This window comes from Littorina saxatilis, linkage group LG12 (assembly GCF_037325665.1).
Source record: "Littorina saxatilis isolate snail1 linkage group LG12, US_GU_Lsax_2.0, whole genome shotgun sequence".
NCBI classification, from domain to species: Eukaryota; Metazoa; Mollusca; class Gastropoda; order Littorinimorpha; family Littorinidae; genus Littorina; species Littorina saxatilis.
Genome location: NC_090256.1, coordinates 12,696,315 through 12,709,743, shown reverse-complemented (window position 1 = coordinate 12,709,743; position 13,429 = coordinate 12,696,315).

Sequence of the window (13,429 nt, the reverse complement as noted above, 5' to 3'; positions counted from 1 at the left end):
CGGTGTTGCAGCGTGGTACAGCGAAACACCTGTCGTTGTTTTTTATGTAATTGTCTATGGGGTTGCTACCAACGTAGTCTGCTGTTTGTCTTCTGGGTCGAATCATGCGACCAGCACGTTGAGGGGTCAGGAATTTGTCTGGAGGCATTGCCGGCACCAGCCCCTCAACCACCTTGTAGTAAAAAGTCAGGCGGAGGTGTACTCGTCGTTCCTGGAGAGTCGGGAGGTTGTGGCGTGTCAGGAGGCCTGTAACAAAGCCAGGACGTCTTGATCGGTAGTCGTTGGCGATGAAACGTGCTGCAGTGCGCTGTATGCGTTCCATCCTATCGATGTCCTGCGCTTGGTGCGGATCCCAGACTACGGCTCCGTACTCAAGGAGGGGTCGGACGAGGGCCAGGTAGGCATTCCGTCTGCAGGCTGCCGGGCAGTGGCGGAGGTTTCTGCGTAGGAAACCAAGAGTACAGTTTGCTTTCTTGGTGATGTTGCAGATGTGGTTTCTCCACTTGAGGTTGTCAGAAAATAGGATGCCTAGGTATGGGTTGGAGGGGACAGTTTTGAGGATGGTGTTGTTGAGGGAGTACATGAAGGTGGAGGGTGGTTTGTGGGAGATGCTCATGACATAGCACTTGGTGGCGTTGAAGCGCATTCCCCATTTCTCTGCCCAGCTTTCTAGACGCTTCAGGTCCTCTTGTAGGGTGTGGTGGTCGCTGAAGGTGTCGATCTCTCTGTAAACGAGACAGTCGTCGGCGAACAGCCTAACCTGGGATCTAACTGCCTGCGGGAGGTCGTTGATGTGGCTGAGAAAGAGGAGTGGGCCCAGCACGGTGCCTTGTGGGACGCCTGAGTCGACGGTAGTGGGCTTGGACGTACTGCCTTCTACGACGACTTGCATGCTGCGTTCCGTGAGGAAGCAGTGAAGCCATGCGTGGAGGGGGCCTGTGATGCCATAGTTGGCCAACTTGAGGAGGAGCCGGTCGTGGGGGACGGTGTCGAATGCTTTGGAAAAATCTAGTATGGCCATGTCAATTTGTTTGCCTTGATCAAAAGATTGCAGTAGGTCGCTGGTGGTGGTTAGTAGTTGGGTTTACCTAGTGCCTAAAATAACGTGTATATATATTTTTTGCGCTCTGTGTCAGCACTTTTTGTGTGTGTGTAAATAGTACTGTTGACACGTTTTTTTATACAGAAGCCTACTGTGGTTCTTGTGCTTAGCCTGTGTATTGGACTGTCACTGTATGCCTGCATTTTAGTTGTCAGTAATTATTACATGTGCTGATTGTTCTCTTTGCCTGCGCGCGTATAGTATGTTGGTTATGTTTGGTCATAGTATGTTTGCTTATGTTTGGTCGTTATCTTTGCCTGTGCGTGTATTGTATGTTTGGTCGTTTTCTTTGCCTGTGCATGTATAGTTTGTTGGTTATGCTTGGTCGATGTATGTATTGTAAAGCGCTAAGAGTAGACATTTTTCTAGAATAGCGCTATAAAAGTTTGCATTATTATTATTATTATTAACAAAGGGACAATTACACAGAACAAACGGACAATACGAACACTGACGCGGAAACTACCATGTCGGGAAAGGGATGGACATTTTGAACCATCCCTATGATCGGTGCATTGTTAAACGATTCATGGTTTCGAAAATATATGTACACCGATTTCCCTTCCCCCTCCTTCCCTATTGCAAGGGGCCAATGGCCTAGCAATTAAACTTTCGCATTCGCATTTTTTTTCTCTCTCTCTCTCTCTCTCTCTCTCTCTCTCTCTCTCTCTCTCTCTCTCTCTCTCTCTCTCTCTCTCTCTCTCTCTCTCTCTCATATATGGGTCGGTCAACTTGATCCCACCGATTCCACGAATTGACCTTTATAAGACCAGTCTTGCTTTTTCGGGTACATCAGTTTGGAATTCACTTCCATCATCCTTTAAGCACTTAAAGTCATTAAAAAGTTTTAAAAAATGTGTCAAAAAACACTTAATGTCTGAGTAGTTTAACGCGTTTTGATTTACCACACTTAGTATTACGTCAAAGATATGCTGTGCATTGTATATTCTGAACATATTTGTGTTGTACTATTGCTACATGTTCGATTGCTACCAGCTTGTACTTATAATTACTTGCATAGTATGCATTTGATTTTATGAATAACCACATATGTATGCTCTTCATGCCTCATATTCATCATCATCATCATCATCATCATCATCATCGATCATCATCATCATAATCCACATCATCGTCCCGTCGCGATATAACCTTCGTGGTTGAAAACGACGTTAAACACCAAATAAAGAAAGAAAGTCATCATCGTCATCTTTACCATCACGTGCTGAAGTTTTCTGACCTCCTTTTGTTGGTAAACTTTTTAACTTTTTAAATTTTATCATTGTGTGCCTGTGCGTCCCAATGACAGATTGTAAGAAAAGGCGTAGCCTTAAATCTTAATCCTTGTTAAATAAAGTTCAATTCAATTCAATTCAATTCAATTCTCTCTCTCTCTCTCTCTCTCTCTCTCTCTCTCTCTCTCTCTCTCTCTCTCTCTCTCTCTCTCTCTCTCTCTCTCTCTCTCGTTTGGATTTTTGTTCTAGAATTCACTTCTGCACACCCTTAAAGGCCCTTGCACAACAAACAATTTCAATCGACACCTAATTCTCAACGGAAATAATTTTATAAATACTGCACCCTTCGGTCCTCAAACACATATCGGATATTATTTGGGGCATAAATGCATAATAACCTAAAGTGTCAGTAAGTACTGGTGTCACATGACTGATGTAACCCAGTTGATTGGCTAATGGCGATGCGCTAAAACCGTGCGCTAACTTTTCCACAAAGCGTATTCTTCCGCCCTTGCCTAAGCGAGACTGTACTCCCATCGTCAGAATTAATTAATGACATGTAGCTTATATTCTCCACAATACCAATGACCATACATTTCCTGCTTCTCAATTAAAACAGAAGTGGATTTTTTTCTGACAGATTGCATGTGCCTGTGCCACAGTTGCCACTGATCTAAAAATAGAACCCGCTGTATCTAATTACATTTAGTCAAGTTTTGACTAAATGTTTTAACGTAGAGGGGGGAATCGAGACGAGGGTGTGGTGTATGTGTGTGTGTGTGTGCGTAGAGCGATTTAGAGAAAACTACTAGACCTATCTTCATGAAATTTTACATGGGAGTTCCTGGGTATGATATCCCCAGACGTTTTTTTTCTATAAATGTCTGATGACGTCATATCCGGCTTTTCGTGAAAGTTGAGGCGGCACTGTCACGCTCTCATTTTTAAACCAAATTGGTTGAAATTTTGGTCAAGTAATCTTCGACGACGCCCGGACTTTGGTATTGCATTTCAGCTTGGAGGCTTACAAATTAATTAATGTGTTCATTAAGGTTGTCATTAAAATCGATTTTTCGCAAACAGATTTAAAATTGATTGCATCGTATTCTTCATGACATCCTGAATTTTAACATATATACATATGTTATGTTTACTCTTAAAATGTGATCACAATTAACGAAAATAGATTAATTAGTCTTACGATTAAAATGTAAGAAATCGATCCAAAAATGATCTCATCTTATTCTTTATCGTTTCCTGATTCCAAAAACATATAGATATGATAAGTTGTATTCAAAACAAGCTCAGAAAGTTAACACGAATACAGAAAAGCGCGCTTTCCTGCTTAGCACAATACGCTACCGCGCTATTCTGGCGTGTGCATATCACTGCGTTTTGCACGTGGGAGGTGAGCGATTTCCTTCTCGCGGGGATTGACGAAGCTGTACTGTCTTGGTGAAAAAAATACAGTGTGTTCAGTTTCACTCCGTGAGTTCGACAGCTTGACTAAATGTAGTAATTTCGCCTTACGCGACTTGTTTTTCAGTTTCGACTTGCAAAGATTCTTCTCATAATTATGCTGTGTTAGTGGCATGTAGCTTATTATCCACAATACCAAATGATGAGTTATTATATACAATTACAAGCAGCTAACAGAAAACACAAGTGTTATTCCGATAACGGGTCAGCGAGATCAGCATTTGGAATATACGTAGCAGACTACACTGAATACGACTGCATCTGTTCAGTAAATGAATGGTTTCCGAATTATTATTTCAAGGCAAGAACAATCGGAATCGAAAACGTGTAGTGTTTAGAACGTTCTTACCATATATAAGACTTATTATCAGCCTGCCTCATGCGAGCACACTCAGTGCAACGTGACGAGCAATTTTTGTTTTTGAAATGAGACTGTGCAGTGGTTCGATTGCCATAGCCTAGCAAACGACATAAACCCCGCTCAGCAAATTAACATGTTGGGCAAATGTGAACGATAAAACGATGGGGATATAATACGTGTAGGGTTCAGAGCATTCTTACCGTTCATATTTAGTACCAGACTTCCCGATGAGTGAAGATACCACACGATAAACATGCAACATTTATTTTGAAAATGTGCTAACCGTCGACCTTGGGGGTTAGCCAATTCAAGGGGAGTCACTCTGCACAGTCAATCCGTCGAAGCTTGACTGGAGGTTTCGAATCGCAAATAACTAAAAACACAGTCCTTTCTCCGAGTTCAAATGAGGTCTCTGAAAGATCATCACTGTTTAGCTTAACGCTACACTGGAATTTACCAACATAAATTAAATCAAGAGTTTATGTGTGACAAAAGCACGACACACTTGAGACAGCCCACACAAATGTAGATCTTCCACGACCTGACCACACAGTTATGCCTATTCAAATGCGCGTAGCAAAATGTGCGTGTTATATTTTCTTTTTATATTTAGTCAAGTTTTGACTAAATATTTTAACATCGAGGGGGAATCGAAACGAGGGTATGGTGTATGTGTGTGCGTGTGTGTGTGTGTGTGTGTGTGTGTGTGTAGAGCGATTCAGACTAAACTACTGGACCGATCTTTATGAAATTTGACATGAGAGTTCCTGGGTATGAAATCCCCGAACGTTTTTTTCATTTTTTTGATAAATGTCTTTGATGACGTCATATCCGGCTCTTCGTGAAAGTTGAGGCGGCACTGTCACGCCCTCATTTTTCAACCAAATTGGTTGAAATTTTGGTCAAGTAATCTTCGACGAAGCCCGGGGTTCGGTATTGCATTTCAGCTTGGTGGCTTAAAAATTAATTAATGACTTTGGTCATTAAAAATCGGAAAATTGTAAAAAAAAATTAAAAATTTATAAAACGATCCAAATTTACGTTTATCTTATTCTCCATCATTTGCTGATTCCAAAACCATATAAATATGTTATATTCAGATTAAAAACAAGCTCTGAAAATTAAATATATAAAAATTATTATCAAATTTTTTTTTTCGAAATCGTTTTAAAAACACTTTCATCTTATTCCTTGTCGGTTCCTGATTCCAAAAACATATAGATATGATATGTTTGGATTAAAAACACGCTCAGAAAGTTAAAACGAAGAGAGGTACAGAAAAGCGTGCTATCCTTCTCAGCGCAACGAATATCCCGCTCTTCTTGTCAATTCCACGGGCACTGCCTTTGCCACGGGCGGTGGAGTGACGATGCTACGAGTATACGGTCTTGCTGCGTTGCGTTGCGTTCAGTTTCATTCTGTGAGTTCGACAGCTACTTGACTAAATATTGTATTTTCGCCTTACGCGACTTGTTTCTCTTGCGGTACCGACAATATCGTTATTGAAACAATCCCAGTGCACTAAGGGATTTATAGAGCAAATCTCGAAAATAATTATTGAACTCAGCGCTATGCGCTTCGTTCAATAATGAATTTTCTCGATTTGCTCTATAAATCCCTTAGTGCACTGGGATGTCTCAATAACTTAAAATAAATATGACATGTTTTGGTCTTAAATCGGATGAAATGTGCATGTTTAACCATGGTCGTGCTTGTCACCATAGGGCAGTTGACTACTTTAGCGTCTATGTATTTGCAGTGCCTGTTCTTTATGTGCACAGTGTAACATTCCAATATTTCTTGTTTGTTTCTTTTTACATTTAGTCAAGTTAAGACTAAATGTTTTAACATGGACGGGGAATCGAGACGAGGGTCGTGGTGTATGTGTGTGTGTGTGCGTGTGTATGTGTAGAGCGTTTCGGAAGAAACTACCAGACCGATTATTATGAAACTTCACATGAGATATCCTGGGTATAATATCCTCAGATCATTTTTTCTCTTTTTTACGATAATTGTATTTAATGACGTCATATCCGGCTTGTTGTGAAAGTTGAGGCAGCACTGTCACGCCCTCATTTTTTTTTTTACTAAATTGATTGAAATTTTCGTTAAGCTATCTTCGACAAAGGCCGGACTTTGGTATTGCATTTCAGCTTGGAAGCTTAACAAATAATTAATGAGTTTGGTCATTAAAAATCTGAAAATTGTAATTAAATGTTTTTTTGTTAAAAACGATCAAAAAATAATTTCATCTTATTTTTCATTATTTGCTTGTTCCGAAAACATATAAATATGTTATATTTAGATTAAAAACAAGCTCTGAAAATTAAAAAAATATGACAATTATTATTAAAATTAGATTAACGAAATCGATTTAAAAACTAGTTCATCTTATTCCTTGTCGGTTTCTGATTCCCAAAACATATAAATATGGTATGTTACGTTTGTATTAAAAACAAGCTCAGAAAGTTAAACAGAACAGAGATACAGAAAAAAGTGCTATCCTGCTCAGCGCAACCACTCCCGCACTAGTCTGGCTTGTCAATTTCACTACCTTTCCCACGAGCGGTGGACTGACGATGCTACGAGTATACGATCTTGGTGAAGGAATGCAGTGCGTTCAGTTTCAGTTTCATTCTTTGAGTTCGACGTCGACAGCTTGCCTAAATGTTGTAGTTTCGCCTTTCGCGACTTGTTTGTTTGTTTCTTTAGCTTGTTTTGTATTATTATACTTCTTTTTGCTTGTCTTTCTATCTGTTCGCATTTATTGTTTGTCCATATAATAACTGCATGTATAACTGCACTACATTACTTCTGTGTTAGATGTAGTAAGGACATGTTGTAGGCTAGGCTGTATCTAAAACCTCTATCCTTATAAAACCGCAGATCGGAGCCACCATGCAATCACTGGCGATGGCCGCAGTGATCGCTGAGTATGCGAGTTTCCCTAACTCTCGTGACCGCAAGCTAAACTCACATGACCTCAAGCAAACCACATGACGCCAACCTAAACACACGTGACGTCTGGCTAAATCACGTGACGTGAATCAAAACACGTAGCCAGCGATGACTGCGAGCCAGCTATCATTGCCGCAACAAATCGTGAATTCTGATTATATTTAAAAATAACAAATAAATTTAAAAAATAATGATGATAAGGGGCATCATATAGAGTAGACACTGCCTAACAATAACATCGAAGTCATGTATTCGATGCTATTGCTGGTTTTAACTGGTCGACCACTTGATATTGTTTGCCTCAGTGTCCGGAGCGCGACTTTCACAACGCTGGAAAACCATGACTAAGTTATTTCCGGAAAACGTCTATAGCGAGCGTGTGCAAAAAGAAATCCAGTATCATTATGCCAATCATATAAGAGCGCGCGTGTGTAGAACAACACGAGTGAATGTAATTACCGGTAGTAGCAGAGCAAGCATGTGTTGAAGAAATACGAGTTAATTATACTGGTAATTTCATTTAAAGAATAAGCTCTGGTAGTAGCAGAGCAACCATGTGTTCGCAAACAGTACAATTCCCGTTCGTTGGGACAGTGTTGGCGTACCAACAACATGTAGGAAAGTAATTCGTTTCTAAAGTCCAGTCCAATGACACATCGCTGGGAAACCAACATACAGCAAAATATTCTTACCTATTTTGAAGGCCAGACTAGTCTGCAGCTTGTCTTGGTCATTAGTGTTGTGGGAGATGACGCAAAGTGCACACAGTTAAGATATAAACCAAGATACAAAGCGACAATCTACTCCGTTGGAACAAGAAAATGCGTTTTGCTGCGAAGAAAAAGACAGTATTAGTTACCTGCCAAAGTAACCTCCCACAAACACGCGCTATAACTTACACCAACACACAGACACACAGACAGACGGACTGACTAATGGACGGGTAGACGCAAGGACGGGCCAACAGACACACACATACACAGGGAAAGAAACACACAGAAACACAGACATACATACACACACACACACACACACACACACACACACACACACACACACACACACGCACGCATCCACGCACGCATCCACGCACGCACACACACACACACACACACACACACACACACACACACACACACACACACACACACACACACACTTTTGCTGAAAAGGACAGCGCGCGGCTAGAACATTCTATACACGCAAACGCAATGCAATCTATATACAATACACGTCTTAAATAAGGAATCGCCACAACCTTTATACAGTTGCTTTTACGCATTTCGTGAGAAACTGTCATGTGTCATTTTCTCCATCCATTGCATTTAACCCTTATTAGCTTGTTTTCAGATTTATGCTTAAAGGCACAGTAAGCCTCACGTAAACCATCACCGATACGGTCAGGCTTTTACACACAATACAAACACCCTTTCATTTAAACACTCACCGATTGAGAACATCCTAGGTGCCCTCCGTAAAGAGCGAACAATTTTCAAAGAATTTATTTTTGCGTGGTTTATCTTACCCCTGAGCCATCGTGAACCCGTGTGATCCCGTTTCCCTTTTTCACAATGTAGTCGTCAGTTAGTCATTTGAATGCGACTCGATGTGAGATTATCTACAATAGCACGTTTTTATGCACAAAACAAACGGCTGTGGTTCACAAGAACTCTAGCGATGGCTTTTGACTGTTGAGAGGAACGGCGATATGCCGCATAAACCGTCGTCTGCTACGACCCTTGCGTGACCCTGCTTCCGGGCTTTTCTTTTTTCAAACTTTCACAACTTCGAATTGTACTGATCTTGTCTTGATGAAAAAATAATTCTTTTATGATTAAAGAATGTATGTGTAACAAGCTGTCAATTTATCATTTAGATTTTAAAAGTTAGGTCTAGCGCAAAAACGCACCACGGTCCAAAAACATTCTGATAATCATCGATCCACGGCTATCGCCAGTTTAAGGGAAGTAACTCATTTTTGACCTGAGTTCAGGATGGGTCCAAAAAGTGTTCGAGACAATCTGCAAAATTAATTCTTTAAAAATTGCTCGCTCTTTACGTAGGGCACCTAGGATGTTCCCGTTTGATGAGCGTTCAAATGGAAGGGTGTTTGTACTGTGTGTAAAAGCCTGACAGTATCTGTGATGGTAAACGACGTTAAACACCAAATAAAGAAAGAAAGAATCTGTGATGGTTTACGGGAGGCTTACTGTCCGGGCGTGATTTCCGGGATATTCATAACAGCCGTCCAGCACCAAAACGAGGCGCCATTGTTGTAAAGGGCCAAGTCCACGAAAATAAATTCTTTGAAAATTTCCCACGCTCGACAGAAAGCAGCCAGGATGTTCACGTTCGGTGAGCGTTTAAATGGAAGTATGCTTGTACTGTATGTAGACGCTCGGGGAGCTCTGTGATGGTTTACGGGAGGCTTACTGTGCCTTTAACAACGCCAGACTTTGTCTTCTTCACTTACATCCAATTCTTCACAGAGAACAGGTGGGACAGGGCTGTCAACCATGTCATCTGAAGTAATATGCGGTGGATGTTACCACCACTCAGAACATTTAAGTGACATTTGTAACGTTTATGATTCAAACAAACAAATTATCCGCTTGTTTCACTTCTCATGCATACTGGCAGAAATAAAATCCTCTGAGGTACGTTTCGACATATGATACTTCAGATATAGAAAAAGGGAGGGGGCACGAAGGACACACACACACACACACACACACACACACACACACACACACACACACACACACACACACACACACACACACACACACCCACGGGACGCCTAGAATGAAAAGAGAGATGTGGCAGTTGTAGATTAGCTCCCTTTAACCGTTATCGGTAAATGGCCTATCCTTGATTGGTATGAAAGGAGAGAAGAATTGTAGCTGAACAAAAGATGGAGGCAGACCACACGCTGGCGTCTGAGTGAAGTCTGTCTTTGACAATTTCTGGTAATGTAAACGAAATAAAATGGTACATAGGTAGACTCGGGGACACACACAGTTAAAAGCATTCCCTTCTTTTTTACCCAAGCTCGTGCCTACCCCCAACCCCCACCCGGCCTTCCTCAGTTTCCTCTTTCCCCCATCACACTCTCACCCCTACCTCACCCTACCTCACCCCTCATATTTTTTCGCAGTTTTCGACATAATCCTATATCCGTTTCTATAGAGTAGGAGACGGAAATGACATTGATATCTGGCTTTCCATATTTCCACCGGTCCGCCCACATCGATCTGAGCATCAGACATCTCAGTCCTAAAAATATCCTACACGATTTATTTTTCTTCTTGGATAAAATGGCAAATGTTCATGTTACAAATGGGGTGACAAATACGATGTCTGAGAATGTACGTCACGAGTCATGCATTTACAGAACTCTAAACAACTGACGAAAACAACGGGACATTATTATGTTACAGAGGAAGTGAATTATATCCTAAATTAATCACACACTGATGTTTTATTGTTTTGGGAGGAACCAACAAATGATCATGTTACAAAGGGTGGTGAGGAAAAGTCAAGATTCACAGATGTTCTAATCTCAAAGATACCACAGATGTTTGAGTTTACAAAGGCAGTTAGTTGTTTTCAAACAGGTTAAGAGTCACAGATTTACTAAATTCAACATCACAGTCATACTGACTTTTCATTTCAACGAGGAAGAAGCTGTAAAACCGTCACGCTGTTTCTCCGAGCAGCTAGCATCCTTCATTCCACACATACACACACACACTCTGACACACACACCCCTTACGGTGCTAAAGCCCCACCTTATCCTCCCCCTTCACTCGTATTAGAGACACACACCCCCCCACACACACACACACACACACACACACCGCATCTTCAAAGGAGCAAAAAGAAAAGAAAGAAAAATAACTAAGATTCTGTGTTTGAATTATCTGTTTCATCCATCAATGAAACAGGGTCAATAAATTACTTCAATAAAACTCTTCCTGTCTCTTTTACTTGTTACATTTAGTCAAGTTTTGACTAAATGTTTTAACATAGAGGGGGAATCGAGACGAGGGTCGTGGTGTGTGTGTGTGTGTGTGTGTGTGTGTGTGTGTGTGTGTGTGTGTGTGTGTGTGTGTGTGTGTGTGTGTGTGTGTGTGTGTGTGTCTGTCTGTCTGTGTCTGTCTGTGCGTGTGTGTGTGTAGAGCGATTGAGACCAAACTACTGGACCGATCTTTATGAAATTTTACATGGGAGTTCCTGGGAATGATATCCCCGGATTGGTTTTTTTTTCGATAAATACCTTTGATGACGTCATATCCGGCTTTTTGTAAAAGTTGAGGCAGCACTGTCACACCCTCATTTTTCAATCAAATTGATTGACATTTTGGCCAAGCAATCTTCGACGAAGGCCGGACTTCGGTATTGCATTTCAGCTTGGTGGCGTAAAAATTAATTAATGACTTCGGTCATTAAAAATCTGAAAATTGTAAAAAAACCATTTTTGTTATAAAACGATCCAAATTTACGTTCATCTTATTCTTCATCATTTTAATGTTATATTTGGATTAAATACAAGCTCTGAAAATTAAAAATATAAAAATTATGATCAAAATTAAATTTTCGAAATCAATTAAAAAACAATTTCATTTTATTCCTTGTCGGTTCCTGATTCCAAAAACATATAGATATGATATGTTTGGATTAAAAACACGCTCAAAAAGTTAAAACGAAGAGAGGTACAGAAAAGCGTGCTATTCTTCTCAGCGCAACTACTACCCCGCTCTTCTTGTCAATTTCACTGCTTTTGCAACGAGCGGTGGACTGACGATGCTACGAGTATACGGTCTTGCTCAAAAATTGCATTGCGTTCAGTTTCATTCCGTGAGTTCGACAGCTTGACTAAATGTTGTATTTTCGCCTTACGCGACTTGTTATTATTCTTTTTACATTTAGTCAAATTTTGACTAAATGTTTTAACATAGAGGGGGAATCGAAACGAGAGTCGTGGTGTATGTGTGTATGTGTGTGTGTGTGTGTGTGTGTGTGTGTGTGTGTGTGTGTGTGTGTGTGTGTGTGTGTGTGTGTGTGTGTGTGTAGAGCGATTCAGAGAAAACTACTATGTTTTACATAAGAGTTCCTGGGCATGATATCCCCAGACGTTTTTGTTTTTTTTCGATAAATGTCTTTGATGACGTCATATCCGGCATTTTGTAAAAGTTGAGGCGGCACTGTCACACCCTCATTTTTCAATAAAATTGATTGACATTTTGGCAAAGCAATCTTCGACGAAGGCCGGATTTTGATGTTGCATTTCAGCTTGGAGGCTTAAAATGTAATTAATGACTTTGGTCATTAAAAATCTGAAAATTGTAATTAAAATTATTTTTTTATAAAACGATCCAAAATTACATTTATCGTATTTTGCATGATTTTCTGATTCCAAAAACATATAATTATGTTATATTCGGATTAAAAACAAGCTCTGAAAATAAAAAGTATAAAAATTATGATTACAATAAAATTTCCGAAATCGATTTAAAAACAATTTCATCTTATTCCTTGTCCGTTCCTGATTCCAAAAACATATAGATAAGATAGGTTTGGATTAAAAACACGTTCAGAGAGTTAAAAAGAATAGAGATATAGAAAAGCGGGCTATCCTTTTTTAACGCAACCGCTACCGCGCTTTTCTGTATTGTTAATTTCACTGCCTTTGCCACGAGCGGTGGACAGACGATGCTACGAGTGTACGGTCTTGCGGAAAAAATGCAATGCGTTCAGTTTCATTCTCTAAGTTCGACTGAGCTTGACTAAATGTTGTATTTTCGCCTTACGCGATTTGTTTCATCTTTAAATATTTCCCATTCTAAAAAGTGATTAGGGAAAGTAGGATATGCGCCAAAATGGCTGCGATCTGCTGGCCGATGTGAATGCGTGATGTATTGTGTACAAAAAATTCCATCTCACACGGCATAAATAAATCCCTGCGCCTTAAATATGTGCGCGATATAAATTGCATAAAAAAATATTTAAAAAAAAAGTAAATCCATGCGCTTAGAATACGCGGAATACGCGCGATATAAGCCTCATATTGATTGATTGATTGATTGATTGAAAATAAGGATCGGACATATTTGTCTTACACGCACACAAATCGATACGAAACAATGCCACTCCCCCGCCGGTCTGAAAATTTGTTCACTGACATGTTTCAGAGAGTCTTACATTTGCGTACTCTGTGTGTGTGAGTGTGTGTGCGTGAGTGTGTGTGTGTGTGTGTGTGTGTGGAAGGTGTATGTCTGTGTGTGTACGTCT